The sequence below is a fragment of the Crocuta crocuta genome, unplaced genomic scaffold (genome assembly GCF_008692635.1).
Source record: "Crocuta crocuta isolate KB4526 unplaced genomic scaffold, BGI_CrCroc_1.0 scaffold1397, whole genome shotgun sequence".
Taxonomy (NCBI): Eukaryota; Metazoa; Chordata; class Mammalia; order Carnivora; family Hyaenidae; genus Crocuta; species Crocuta crocuta.
The window spans coordinates 55,198-66,880 of NW_027528947.1; the positions used below are offsets into that span (position 1 = coordinate 55,198).

An 11,683-nucleotide genomic window follows, 5' to 3' on the forward strand; every position below is an offset into this window, starting at 1 on the left:
CCTGTTGAGTTATGCTGCTTATATCTGCTTTGATCAGTTCATTAGCTATCAATCCTTGTTGGAATTTCTTTGGAGGAGAGCTTTTTCGTTTCGTCATTTTAGTTAGCTTTCTGTCTCTTGTTAGTTTTAAAGACTTGTTATGCTCTCTGCACCTGTGAGCCCTGTTGTGCCCAAGAAAATTCTTTGACTGTCCAGGGTGTATCCTTTCGGAGATTGTTTTTTGAATGGTATCTTTTGGTCTCTCTTGTTTAGACCTTGTTTATTTTATTTTCCTACTCGTAGTGGTATTTGGGACTCTCCACCGTGTGTACTTTGGCTTGTTTCTTGAGGTAGCCCTGGAGGAGAACACAGACCGACAAACACACAGGGAGCAGAGGCACACAAACGCACAGACAAATCCAACAAACATGCAAACTGAGAGGGAAAACGAAAAAGTTAAGAGAAAAGACGGGGGAGGGAAGGTGAATATTAGAGAATAAAGAAATACATAAAAAGGTCAACAAGAAGAAAAGAAAAGGAAAAAAAAGAAGAAAACTGATGGACAAAGAACGGTTTAAAGCATATAACCAGATTTCCCAGCTACAATTAAATAGCTGAGTGTATGCAGTGCTGGTTGAAGAGCATAGGGAAAGAGAGAGAAGACAGGGCGGGGATGAGGCAAAATTGGAAATAGAATGTACAGGCAGAAGGGATAAGAAGCTTTCTTCAAAGAGCTAAAGGGTGGAATATGGTTGGAAAGGTGAGAGAAAGATGGTGGTGTTATCCAGAGAAACTATATAGTCTAATTACTCCTGAGAGAAAGAGATGAAAAGGTCGTTGGGTGTAGAATTTACATCTACAGTATGGACTAAATGTGACTATTTAAGCAAACCAGTGACCAGAGTTAATCAGGTCAGTGTTCCAGGAAAAAAAGAAAAAAAGAAAACGAAAAGAAACAACAACAACAACAACAACAACAACAACAACAACAACAAAGGGGAAGGCAGCTCTCAAGCAGGGATGGGCCTGGTGGGATCCAAAACATCAGGCGGGAGTTCTGCCTCGGGGGTTGTGGGGAGGAGAGTGGCTGCGCTCCAGTCCCTTCTTGAACCAAGCGCTGCACCTCTCTTTTTGGGTGTGTAAACTCCCCGTGCCAGGGGCGCAGTCAACGTGGGTTGGGCTCTTTAACCCAGGCCAGGCCTAGTTTCCAAATCCCAGTCCAGGCGCCCCACTGAAATTGCCGTAGACACAACCTCGCAGGTGATCCCCTTGGGGCAATTCCAAGCCTCTTGCCTAGCCTTGGGGATGGAGCCAGAATCACTGTTCCCTTCTCCTCTGAGTCTGGTTGGTGAGCATGGGCGGGGATCTGCCTGTGGGGTGCGCCGGGCCTGCTGGAGAGAGGGAAACCAGGTCCCTCTGTGTCTCGTCACCGGAAACCTGAACTCTCGGGCAAATCTCCCAGTTTTTAAGCTCTTCGCCTTCCCTCCAGAGTTCCAGTCAGCCAGGAGCGCGGCGGCCCGGTACGCGCGCGTGGCTCCCCCAGGCGTCCTGCCAGCCAGGAGCACAGTGGCGCGGTAGGCGAGCAGCTCCTCTGAGCATCCAGCCAAGCCAGGAGCGCAAAGAATTGGTCTGTGCACGCAGCCCCTCTAGGACGAATTGGCGCGCGACTACCTGGCGCGCAGGGATTTGGCGCCCACGGTCCTTCTGTGCCCTGAGTGGAGGTTTCTCTGTTTCCCAGCGACAGGGACCGTGTCTTGAGTGGTTTCAGACTCTCTCTTTTTCCCCTCCCACTCCCCACAGGGGGGGATCGCCCCCATCCCTGTAGTCTCCGATCCCGGCCCGATTTTATCTCCCCCAGTTCGCACTCATGTTAGAAGCCTTTCTCAGCGGATTCTGCATCCTTTTTCTCCCAATCTCTTGGGTTCTGTAAGGTTTTCTATGGCTTCAGATCTTTTCCGTGTGAGATATGGGTGCGAGTGCAATGTATGGAGCTCCCTACTTCTCTGCCATCTTGCCCCCTCGCCCTTGGTCCAGTGAAATTGATTTTGGACTTCTGACTTACAGAACTGTAAAAGAATAAATGTATGTTTTCTTAGCCACCAAATATGTGTTGTTTGTTACAGCAGCTATAGGATACTAATGGAATGTATTTCCCAACTTTCCCAGAGTTTTAGTTGCTTTCTTTTGAAGGCTCCAGGATTTGTTGTTACCTTTCTTAGAGGGAGTATAGTATAATGGTTAAGAATATCTGTCCTAGAAGATATGAACAGACACTTCTCCAAAGAGGACATCGAGATGGCCAACAGACACATGAAACGATGCTCAGCATCCCTCCTCATCATGGAAATACAAATCACAACCACACTGAGATACCACCTCACGCCAGCCAGAGTGGCTCAAATGAGCAAATCAGAGGACTCTAGATNAAGGATTCAAATCTGGGTGTCACTGCTTGGAGTCCACCTCAGTCTCTTTATTTGTATAAGCACATACGCTTCCTTTGAGGATTAAATCAATGAATACATGTAAACCAATTAGAACAGTTACTGTCCCTAAAGTTTTCATGACACTTTAGAGGGGCCCGAAACCTTAAATTTGCTTCTACAAATGCAGCTAAAACAAATAATAATTTTGAATAGTATACTGATTGTGGAGTCTCCCATAGCCATAGAAAAAGTTTTGCCAACAGTTAAGAAATCCAACACCTTCTCTTCCTGAAAATTTTAACCAAGCACACAGACATTGAAATGGACCATATTAGGAAGGACAAAGTCGTCTTCATTTTTCTACTCATGGAGAGAGTTCTATTTCCCCTTTTGTAAAGTGAGGGCATAATCTTGCATATTTTACATTTCCTTATCTTTATTCTTCCTTTCCCGACTTATTCCACCTATCCAAATCAAATCTATGTGTGTAATTTATGTGTATTATATTTTCAAATTTATAACAGCAAAATATTTTCTAGTTACTTCTTAGGTAGAATTAATAATTAATAATTTTGGATATGGGGCCTTAATGGGAGGGGCCACAACATTGAAGTTGTGATAATTCATCACGAATCTCCATTCATTCATTGTAAATTTAAGGACAGGCAAAACTTTGTTGTATTTTTGTTTGTTTATGCTTTGTTTAGAAGTCCAGTTACATGGAGTTTATTTAAACTAAGTGAAAAGGGTCATAATGTTTTCATGCCATACGTATTTGGTTCTTTAAAAACAATGGAAAGAATTCTGGAATGCTACACCTGTAATCTATACAAAACACCGACATTTTGGACTGTACATAACTTAAAGAAATGTCTCAAACACGTTGCAATACTGTAGTAGACAGTACATAGAAGTATGCCTTAGGTGGGCATAGGAATGCAGTTTAAAAAAGAAAAAGAACTATCACATTGCAACTACTCAGTTTCTTCAAAACCACTGAGCAAGAAAAGCAACATTGAACTTCCACAACTTCTATACAGTACCTAGGCTTAAGTCAAGACTCTGTTCCTCTATTTTTGGTAAACAACTGCATGGTAAACTCAGGTGACTTTTCTCCCTGGATTTTACCTGGGAGTGGCCTCTTGTTTTCTTTTCTTTTTCTTTTCTTTTTAATTTAAAAAAGAGGGCAGGTTTGGCACTTTTATAATGATGTCAGCAATGTTAATATTTCTTGGGATCTCAGGAAGACTCCTATTCTTCACAGCTAATACAGTACAGGCTGGAGCTCCCACGCACTAAGCCAGCCTCCGATTTCTCCAGTTTATTTTGTGCATCAATCTGTGTAACAATCTCATTCACGTTGGTCTCCAATACCACTCTCCCATCACCATTTCTGCAAGAATATTGTGAACCTTGTCTACATGAAAAATTAAATCCAGCTCACAGATATTTTCAAAACATTTGTGTAATGTTTCTACAAATAGCTAAATTAGATCTAAAATGACAAGTTCCCTTTCTGAAAAATCAACACAGAAGACAAAATATAATGTTGCGTAATAGCTGTAAATCAGTTTGTTGTCAGATCCTCCAATTAACCATTCTCCTTCTAGGAAATTACGAACATTTTAATCTCTCTTAGATACCAAATGGAATGTCTCCCTGATGATTTTCTCCTGTGTATCTTCACCGTAGGGCTTGTAGAACTTGGAAAGCCACTGCTTCCCGTAGTTATTGAAGATGAGGATCGCCTTGATCATGGCTGAGCTGGACGACTTGGTGGGTGCTGGGGGCCACAGCAGTGGTGGGTACACAAGTCTTGCTTCAGGATCTTGACGGTAATCCTTCCGAAATTTGGCCGTTAAATGGAGAAGTCATGGGGATAGCAGCCCCTTTCTCTAAATGGGTTTTATATCACGGGTTTCAATCAATGGATCACAGGATCCATTTAATACACGATGGGACATATTATTTATGTTAACTGGCAGGAGGTGTCCATGAAGTCCCATTTTGCCAAGACAATCTGTAAGTATCAAAGACTGAATTTAGTATTATTACTCACTGAGTCAGGGCATCCATGACAACTATGGGATATTTTAGAGCAATGAGTACTATGGCAATGGGGGATTTACACAAGACTGTAGTTACTGTGTTTAAAATGTGGCATACCTGTATGTCCTCTGTTATGTATTCAGGAATTTGCCAAAGATTACAGGGAATAGTTTGTTTATCTTTAGCTAGATCTTGAGGTGTAACTGTCATCTGAGATTCAGTATTAATTAATATCATAAAGATTTGCCATTTGATGCATTTCAACAATATTTATGGTTAATTTAGAACCTATATTGTTCGAATTGTATTTGTAAATTAGAAGCTATATTGTACGGTATTTGAATTGGTGCAAAAAGCAACATCTCTTTATCTTTTTTCAGCTTTATTGAGGCGTAATTGGTATATAAAAGCATGCATATTTAATGTATACGATTTTATTACTTTGGACATCTGCATATATTGGTGATATCATCACCACAATCAAGGCAATCAGCATTATATCATCTCCAAAAGTTTCTTTGTGTCGCTTTGCTTCCTCCCCTCTCACACCCTGTAAGGAAGTTTAACATGAGATCTACTCTCTTAAGGAATTTTAAGTGCTTAATACCATATTATTATCTATAGACACTGTGTTGAACAGATCTCTAAAGCTTATTCATCTTGTATAACTGTAACTTTATTCACATTGAATAACAACTCCCCATTTTCTCCATCCCCCATTCTCTGACAACCACCTATCTATTTTCTGCTTCCATAAGGAAAGTACACCATTTAAGTCAGATCATGTAGTGTTTGCCCTTCTGTGACTGAATTGTTTTATTTTGCATAATGTCCTCCAGGTCCACCCGTGTTGTTGCAAATGGTAGGATTTCCTTTTTCTTTACACCTGATTATATGTGTACATAAATCTATAATGATCTTTATCCATTCGTGTGTCATAGACATTTGAGTTGTTCCCATATCATCACTAATCATCAGGGAAATGCAAATAAAGTCCACAATGATATATCATCTCAGATCTGTTAAGATTACTATCATCAAAAGGCAAGAGATAAGTTTTGGCAAGGTTGTGGAGAAAAGGGAACATTTGCAAACTGTTTGTGTGAATGTAAATTGGTACAGCCGCTATGAAAACAGTGTGGAGGTTCCTTTAAAACAAATTAAAAATAGAAAAACCATATGATGAATCATTCCCCCTTCTGAGTATTCATCCAGAAGAATTAAAATCAGAACCTTAAATACATCCGTGAATTCTCATATTTATTGCATTAGTTATAATATTTATTTTATCTTTTTGTCATACCAAGTCTTCCAGTAAATTTAAGACTTCCAGTTGGGTCACTTGTATATCTTGTCTCATTGAGTTTCATTCTGTGTCATTCCTCACTTGTATGCAGGTTCCTTCCTTCTTCCCTACCTTTCTATTTTTATTTTCTTGTATTTTGTACAGTATTATTAGAGAAACACTACCAATAAGGTATATACATATACACACACACGTATACATACACATATCTATGTATATGTATACGTGTGTATGTATGTATGTATAAAGAGATTTATTGTAAAGTATTGCCTTAAGTGATTACAAAGAGTGGCAAATCCAAATCTGTAGTGTAAGCCTTCACTCCTCCGACTCAGGAAAACCATTGGTGCAGTTGCAATATGTGGACTGACAGACAGAGACCCTGCAGAGCTGATGGTGCAGTTATGATCCAAGATCAGCAAACAACCAGGAGATCTGATTGTGCATATGAAGTCTGAAGGTAGTCTGCTGGAGAATTCCGTCTTCCTTGGGAAGGATGTTTTCTTGGGGTTGTTTTATTCAGGCCTTCAGTTGGTTGAATTAAGCCCACCCAGATGATGCAGGACAATATGCTTACTCAAAGTTCACCAACCGAAGTGTTAATCTCATCAAAACAAAACAAAAACTCCAAGTTGTCACATAAAATTCATCACACTTTCTCTCCAACTCCCTTTTCTTTGGTGGTTACTGGATATATTTTGGAGGTGTGTTCTTTCTACCCTGCTCATATTTATAAGTTTCTTTATCCAAAGAGGAACTCCTCAACTATGCCATAGATATGCCATGGATGGCTCTCCATATAATTCTGAAGATCAGGATGTTTACTGTGTAAGAGATACGGGCAGCAGCAGCAACGTATTCTGTAGGATCCTAGTGAGCCGTCTTATTTTAGGAGTGTGGGCTTCATAAATTCAAATTGCTAAGTAATGACCTTTCAAATAGTGATTTCTCTTCCTATACATGCATGATTACCTGATGGGTCAGTATTTCGCACCATGTAATTTCTTTCTACGGAAGCTCTATAGCATGAGGACCATTGGTTGGTTGAGGCACACAACCAATTAGTCACAGGATAAGACTTTTCCCTCTGATTCTACTGTCCGTTATAGCTTATGGTGGAAGTGAGAATCATAATTTGTCCCAAGACACTGATAGGTATGGGCAGAGACATATGGCTTTTAGAGTAACATATAAGGAGTACCCGTATGCTCGTATCTGTAAATGCAATGTTGTTATCAAAAATTCTTACTTAGGTCTATAAAACCTATAACAGAGACTCAGAAGAACTAATAAAATTCAGCACAAAGCATTACATCTAAAAGCGCAAATGAAGTAGCAAACAGCAACTCAAAGTGTATGCTGGCCATCAAGCAGCAGAGCCAGTTAGCAAGGCAGAACAAGATCAAAGGAGCTATAATGGGGATGGTCATGGCCTAGACTATCCTATTCATATCACCAATTGTTTTGTCCAGGTTGTATAGGCAAAATGGACCACCAACCAATATTAGGTTTGAGTATCAAGAATGATGACAAAGAAAAGGAAAAAAGGAGAAAAAAATTGTACATATGTATGGTGAAGGATGTTAACTAGACTTATTGTGGTGATCATTTCACAATGTACACATATATCGAACCATTTATATTATACATCTAAAACCAATATGTTATATGTCAATAAAATATAAAAATGGGGGTACCTGTGTGGGTGGCTCAGTTGGCTAAGCATCCAACTCTTGATTTTGACTCAGGTCATTATATCATTGTTTGTATGATTGATCCCCGCATCAGGCTCTGTGCTGACATCACAGAGACTGCTTGGGATTCTCTCTCTCTGCCCCACCCGACTCTCTCTGTCCCTACCTTACCTGTGTTCTCTCTCTCTCTCTCTCTCTCTCATAAGTAAATAAACATTAAAAATAAAAAATAAATAAAAATAAACAATAAGACTGATAACACTATACACATACCAAATATATAGGACAAGGATTATTACGTGATAGAAAAGCAAGGGATTCCCAAGCTCGTGTAAGAATCATTTGAAATAGTAGGGAAGTATTATTTGTTTGGAGATTTTATCATTATTAGGAGGAGGGACAGGGGTAAGGATTCTCATGTCTATTGAAGGGCTTTCATGCTTTCTAACACCCACTGGTGTCAAACAGGGGAGCACTGGTCTTGTTAATCTGCCAAGATGTGGGGCAGAAGGAAGGGCAAGGGTTAAAATAGTCAAACACTGAAAAAAAAATAGACTTTTTTAATGCAGGCTCTTATTACATGAATATAGAAAATGTTTGATGGAGTTCTTGTTTCCAATAGGCAGAATATTGGATCAGATGATAGTTAAAAAAAAAAAAAAAAAAAAAAAAAAAAGCTTTGGATCAGTCTAAATTATTACCTGACTGAACTGTTACTAGATATTAAGATATTAGCCTAGAACTTGTTTCATTAGTTTGTTCAACACTTTCTTGAAACCTAGTTTTCAGTTTCCTCTTCTAAAACAATGAGTATTGGGTTAAGCTTTAAGTTCTTTCAGTTTTAAGATTCTAAAATTCTTTTCACAAACTGAAGCAAAGACAAATGCTATATCTTTACCACACTGCTTAATTTTTGTCCCAGACACACAAGAGGCCTATCTTTTTTTTTTTTAATTTTTGAAGTTTTATTTATTTCTGAGAGAGAGATAACATGAGCAGGGGAGGGTCAGAGAGAGAGGGAGACAGAGAATTCGAAACAGGCTCCAGGCTCTGAGCTAGCCGTCAGCACAGAGCCCGACATGGAGCTCGAGCCCACGAATCATGAGATCATGACCTGAGGCAAAGTTGGACGCTCAACCGACTGAGCCACCCAGGCTCCCCGAGGACTATCTTTTTTAACTTTTCCCTAGCATCTAGGTGGTTCCATGCTCTCTGAGCTATATCTTCAATTATTTTCCTCATCCATGAAGGAAACAGGGATTAGGAAATGCAAACTATACTGCAATTTGATTGTTTTTAAAAAATATTTATTTATTTATTTTGAGAGGGAGAGAGGGAGGGGGAGAGAGACAGAGACAGAGACAGAGAACCCAAGCAGGTTCCACTGTCAGTGCAGAGCCCAGCACAGGGCTTGATCTCAGGAATGTGAGATCACATCCTGAGCTGAAATCAAGAGTCAGATGCTTAACCGACAGAGACACTCAGGTGCCCCCAACTACTGCAATTTGAGGTGTGTGTGTGTGTGTGTGTGTGTGTGTTTAATTTTTTAATGTTTATTTATTAAGAGAGACAGACAGAGCTTAAGTGGTGGAAGGGCAGAGACAGAGAAGGAGACACAGAATCTGAAACAGACTCCAGGCTCTGAGCTGCTGGCACAGAGCCCGATGCGGGGTCTGAACCTGGGAACGATGAGATCATGATCTGAGCCAAAGTCGGACGCCCAACTGACTGAGCCACCCAGGCGCCCCACACAATTTGAGTTTTACAAGTAGACTTTTAAATCTATCTTTCTTGAAAAAATAAAATCAAGTCCTTTTGATACCAAAATTGCTTAAAAATTTTAAAACACAATACACGGAAGAATACAACTGAAATAAAAGATGAAATAGAGAGCTTCAACAATAAATCAACCAAACAGAGGAAGGAATAAGTGAACTTAAGAAATATCCTTTTTGAAATTATCCAATCAGAGAGGGAAAAAATGAGAAGGAATGAAGGAAGCCTATTAAGCTTATAAAACACCATCAATTGAGTCAACATTCTCATTGTGGGAATCCCACAAGGAGAGAGAGAGAGAGAGAGAGAAATGGGTACAGAAAGCTTAAAGAAATAGTAGCTGAATACCTCTCAAATCTAAGGAAAGATGTCAACACTCAGATACATTGAGTTCAAAGTTCCCCAAACATTAAGCCAAAGAATACTTTACCAAGACTCATTATAATAAAACTGCCAAAAGACAAAGAAAGAATCTTGAAAGCAGCAAGAAAAAATAGGTTCTTTACCTACAAGAGAATCCACATAAGACTAAGGGAAGATTTCTCAGCAGAAACCTTGCCAGCCAGGAGACTGAAGAGCGAGGGATGATATAGTCAAAGTGCTGAAAGAAAAAAAAAAATGCTGCTAAACAATAATACTATAATTGGCAAGATTATCCTTCAGAACTTAAGGAGAGATAAAAATATTCCCAGACAAAAGAAGCAGAAGGAGTTGATCACCACTGACCTGCCATATAAGAAATACGAAAGTTGAGTTTTAAAGTAGAAAGGAAAAATGCTAACAAGTAGCATGAAATCATATGAATGTACAAAACTCACTGATAGGGGCGCCTGGGTGGCTCAGTCGGTTGGGCGTCCGACTTCGGCTCAGGTCACGATCTCACAGTCTGTGAGTTTGAGCCCCGACTCGGGCTCCGTGCTGACAGCTCCGAGCCTGGAGATTGCTTCGATATCTGTGTCTCCCAATCTCTCTTACCCTCCCCTGCTCACACTCTGTCTCTTGCTGTTTCTCAAAAATTAAAAAAAAAAAACGTTAAAAAATAAAAGTAAATAAAAATAAAAGTCACTGGTAAAGGTAACAATATAGTCAAATTCGGAATACACTAATATTGTAATAGTGATGTGCAAGTCACTTACAACTATAGTATAAAGGTTAAAAGAGAAACACAGAAAAATAAGTATACCTACAATAATTTGTTATTGGAATGCACAACATAAAAAGATATAAATTTTGGAACCCAGGGGAGGAGGCAAGATGGAGGAGAAGTAGGGAGCTCCGTACATTTCACTTGACCCCATCTCTCAAATGGAGAAGACCTGAAGCCATAGGAACCCTTACAGAATCCAGGAGTTTGGGAGGAAAAGGAGACAGAGTCCACTGAGAAAACCTTATAGCGTGAGTGCGAACTGGGGAAGATAAAAACAGGCTGGGACCGGAGACACGGAGGGAGGGGAGGGAGTCCCCCTTTGCAGGGAGCTGTGGTGAGTCGAGGGGAAAAAAAGAGTGGATGAAAATGCTCAAGACACCGTCCCTGTCGCTGGAGAAGAGAAAACTCTCGGCTCAGGACACAGAGGGGTCTGATTTCCAGCTATCCAGCTGAGCTTGAGTGGGATGCACTGGNGTAATCAGACTAGATAGTTTCTCTGAGTAACATTATCTTCGTTTCTTTCTGTTTGGCTCTTACCATATTTTCCTCTTTCTCTCTCTGAATTAAGCCTCTTAGTTTCTCTTCCTGGTCATTTCTCTTCCAATTCCCGATCATCCCCAACCTGTCATTTCTCTTTGTAAATGCTCTTCCATCAGCAATGCATACACCCGGCTCTTTATTTGTAGCTGGGAATTTTGGTTTTGTGCTCTCAGACTTTCCTTTGTCTTTTGTTTTCTCTTTTCTTTTCTTTTCTTCTTTTTTCTTTTTTTAATNGGAGGGAGGGGAGGGAGTCCCCCTTTGCAGGGAGCTGTGGTGAGTCGAGGGGAAAAAAAGAGTGGATGAAAATGCTCAAGACACCGTCCCTGTCGCTGGAGAAGAGAAAACTCTCGGCTCAGGACACAGAGGGGTCTGATTTCCAGCTATCCAGCTGAGCTTGAGTGGGATGCACTGGTCCCAGGTGACGCCGGGAGAAACAGCTCCTCTGCTCACCAGCTCGACCTGAAGGGGAAGCGGCGCACCTGAAGCCCCTCTGCTGCTCTTCTGGCTACCCTTGATTTCCAGTGGGGAAGTGAGAGGCTTGAAACTGCTCAGAGGGACACGGCCAGCGGGTTTATATTTCTGGCGGTTTCAATGGGGCACGTGGACGAAGATCTTGGAAATAAGGTGTGGTTTGGGACTTAGAGCGGGGCCCACCTTGGTTACGCCCACAGCACAGGGAGATTGGACCCAAAACAGAGAGTCGCAATACTTGGTTTGAGAGGGGACTGGGGTGCCGCCATTTTCTCCCCACAATCACCAAGGTGGG

The 11,683-nt window shown here is 40.8% G+C and overlaps 1 pseudogene; it reads right to left on the bottom strand.

The window, feature by feature from the left end:
- Positions 1-3,574: 3,574 nt before the first annotated feature.
- LOC144225853 (AP-3 complex subunit sigma-1-like) lies at positions 3,575-4,162 on the bottom strand (annotated as a pseudogene).
- Positions 4,163-11,683: the final 7,521 nt, after the last annotated feature.